Below are 3,916 nucleotides of genomic sequence, written 5' to 3'. Positions count from 1 at the left end.
CGATCAAGATTTAGGTATAGCTCCCATGTATATTTTCTTCGGATTTTATGTAAATTTTCACACAATTTTGTACAATGAACTGTAGTTAATCTCTGGCAAGTCTCATTGAAATCGGTTTAGATTTTGATGTAGCTCTTACATATATTTTTACTCAAAATTGACACACATTTTGCACAACGTACTGAAGAACCTAGAGGTTGGATATAAATGATTCAACTTGGAGGGTCCAATCGGCACAAAATTGTTCACTACGTACTGAAGTTACTATAACATAACGTGTGGCAAGTTATGCGGTATTGATTTACATAATTTTGTCCCATTGTAAAAAGCAACTCTATATCTGACCAAATGAAAAATTTAGTATAGTTGTCAGAATGACATGTTTATGGATCCATTTTCATGTTAATGGTCCTTCAAAAATTCAACGTCTGTTAGGATGCATCTGTTGAAGATGCCAAAGTGCTGAAGGGTATCATATAGTCGGCCCCGTCCGACTTTACTTCTTTCCTTACTGGTTTATATTATGTGGAAAACCACTTTAGACTATAAAGACTTCCAGATCGTCTATAAAGACTAATTATGCATATGGAACATTAAAAAGCTCTTCTGCTCATAAAGACTCCCTGCTTTTAAACACTTCTATAAAGACTTCCTGCACTTTAAAAAATTGTTTGAAATGTATTTTATACAGTGACAACTAATTTACTTTGCTGTGGGCATATAAAAATACAGAAGTTTGAACGGGAACAAAATAAAACAGTTTGTTGGCATTTTTCAAATCCATCCATCCAATACCACGAAATTATATTTCTACTACAATGCTATTGCCCAATAAAAAGAAGAAAAAACTTCATGAATATATCGTACACCGATTAAAATTGATGCCACAAAGTCTTGTCGTAATAATCAAAACCATTTAATTGAATTCAATACGACGAAAAGCCACTTGAAGTCTCGTATTCACATTTTTCCTTCAATTTACTTACTATAAATTTTCCATTGAATCTGGTTCGACTTTGCACTCGACATTGATGAGCCATCCTTCGAAATGGTATTGTTTACACAATATCACCATAGCGTCCACAATATTGTCTATCATTTCGGTTGATGCCAGCACATCGTGTAAACGTTTGGCACAATCCGAACCTTAGGTAATGAATGTACCTGTGGAAGAGTAAAGAGGGAAAGTAAGAAGGGGGAGATACTTTGCTGAAATAATGTACATTTTAATGAAATACAATATACTCGTACTTTGCTGCATATTGAGCTTTTTACATATGTGTGTATATGTCGTCGATATAATTTCTGAGAATATAACCCAATAAACAAAATTGTGTGTGGTATTAGTTATGGATATATATCTTGCCCTATGTATGGCAAAATTATTTGGGCTCTACATTAAACTACTTGTGCAAAGATCCATAACACAAATGCTCTGATATCATATATTGACATAACTCTGGATTTGACGTTTCCCAGCTTCCCACTAAATCCCTTTTGCGTACTCATTATCCAATTTGGACATTCCTTTCATAAGCTTCACCTAATATCGATGGTAAATATTTTCTGTGTGAAAAGGATTAAAGACATTTTTTCCTACAAATATACAAACATCCAGTGTGTAAAAAACGCGTGTATGCGATGTGGTCGATTCATTTGCAATTGCATACGCAACTGGAAATAATGACGAATGTTAATTAAAAAACGATACAATTGTTCGCACTGTATGTAAATCCATAAATAAATTGTAATTTAATTGGATTTATATGCTGATCGATCCAACACATTTGTAAAATAATAAAGAATAGAGATGACGGAGACGAACAAATGTGATAAACCACTATAGTTTTTGTGTGCGTGGAAAAAAGAAATGAGTCATCAATGTCGAAGTTATTCAAAATGAATTATTTAACAAGTACAATTGGTATTAGGTTTAACATATAACGCTAAAAATATATCGACAATCTATTTTTGGGAAATCCAAATTTCACAATTTTGAGCGAGCCTTGACGAGTATACCAAGTACCCAGAGGCACAAATTCGCAATAGGTCAAGTCGTTTTTGAGTTATGGAGTGATAATTTTTTGCTTGTATCACTAAAGTTCATGAAAGTTCAGTCAAATAGAATCAGAATTATTTTTGTAAAACGTATCCTCCTGCTATCGTGTCTTTTTCAAGCTTATTTTCTTGAACCGTAACTCAAAACAGTAAGACGGCATATCTTTACCTCCAAATATTGTACAAAAATTTCGCTCTTAACTACAATCAAAATTGATATAAGTTTCGGGGTCAGTCCCATATAACGTGACATATTCGGTATTTTGGGCACATTTTTCAATCGAATTGAATATAATTTGAAAATGTATGAGTTCTTTAAGTGCCAAATCTTCGTACCAAAAATTTTACACGCCACAGTCCCTATATTAAAAATGTCCTAAGTATTAATTATTTAATTCAGAATGATATAAATTTCATATTTAGTTATAATTAGGTTAGGGAATAAGAAATTCATTATTTTTTCGGTAGATGGCTGTACTGATAGAATTTAGAAATTCATTCTCACTAAATATACTTACCCAATACGGAGACACCATGTTTATGGGCAGCATTTATCCAGCCACTTGGTGGAATTGTATTATAGTTATATCTATGACTAAAATAACAACAATAATCAACAGCTGACCAATGATAAAATCGATAGTCATCATATTTTTTCGACAAATGTCTGCAAGATAAGAAAAGCACACACAATAAAATTAAAACAAATAAACAAAAATATATAAAAAGTTATAAATTCTTACCTGTCTTCCAAATAACATATCGTGACATAGTAACACCTTACGCCGATTATGATTACCAATTGGTTCACGAAAATTACTAATTAAATTAAATTGCTTCTGCAGATAGACGGGTGAGGATCTTGGCTTCTTTGGCGTTACATATTCATGCCAATTGACATCATTACTTCACACATTAAATTCCAGCAATTATTCATTTGTGTGTATGGCTTCAGCTTCTAATTTATCTGCAATAGACAATGGAATTGACATTTTGTTTTGTAATTTTGAACTATTTTCTCAGATTTAGGTATAGTTCCCATATATAGTTTCGTCCGATTTAATGTAACGGTCCCTATGTATTCTTCGATTTGCACGAAATTTGGCATAACGTACTGAATAAAGTCTAGAATGATGTGTGTTAAATTTCGCGAAAATTGGTTCAGATTTAGATATAGCTCCCATATATAGTTTCGTCCGATTATAGTTAAATGGTACACCAAAGACCAAACATTAGGCCTATTGACAGAAAATGTTGCACAACCTACTGAAGTTAATATAACCTAGCATGGGGAAGTTGTTGTTGAAATCAGTCAATTTTGGATAGAGCAACCATATATATGTTCTCCCGATTTTAAGTAAATGATGCATCAAGAACTCGAAACCTGTGACAAGTTTCGAAGAAATCGGCTTAGATTTTGATATAGCTTTTATATATTTTTCGTCCGATTTTAAGTAAATGGTACAACAAACTTCTCATGTTTATCAGATATTTATTCAAATAATCAAAGGGTGTCCGTTTGATATTTGCTTTAAATTAATTTACATAATTTTATCCCATTGTAAGAAGCAACTCCATATCTGACCAAATGAAAAATTTAGTGTAGGTTGCAGAATGACATGTTTATGGATCCAACTTCATTTTACTGGTCCTTCAATAATGCGACGTCCGTTAGGATTCATCTGTTGAATATACCCAAAGTGGTGAAGAGTATTATATAGTCGGCCCCGTCCGACTTTACTACTTTCCTTACAGGTTTTTATGTTAAATGTCTTCACCACATCTCTCACTAACTCACAACATTCCTGAAAACATGCCTAAAATTCTTTTATGATGTATAATGACCCATAAATTATTC

At 32.6% G+C, this 3,916-nt stretch overlaps 1 pseudogene; it reads right to left on the bottom strand.

Moving 5' to 3' along the window:
• Nucleotides 1-985: 985 nt before the first annotated feature.
• LOC133338430 (cytosolic endo-beta-N-acetylglucosaminidase-like) lies at nucleotides 986-2,964 on the bottom strand (annotated as a pseudogene).
• Between the last annotated feature and the right edge of the window lie 952 nt (nucleotides 2,965-3,916).

The sequence above is a fragment of the Musca vetustissima genome, unplaced genomic scaffold (genome assembly GCF_032173495.1).
Source record: "Musca vetustissima isolate MV318-11 ecotype Yass unplaced genomic scaffold, APGP_CSIRO_Mvet_v1 utg10870, whole genome shotgun sequence".
Classification (NCBI taxonomy): domain Eukaryota; kingdom Metazoa; phylum Arthropoda; class Insecta; order Diptera; family Muscidae; genus Musca; species Musca vetustissima.
The sequence above is the reverse complement of the archived record's forward strand: the minus strand, read 5'-3'. Positions and strand labels throughout refer to the sequence as shown.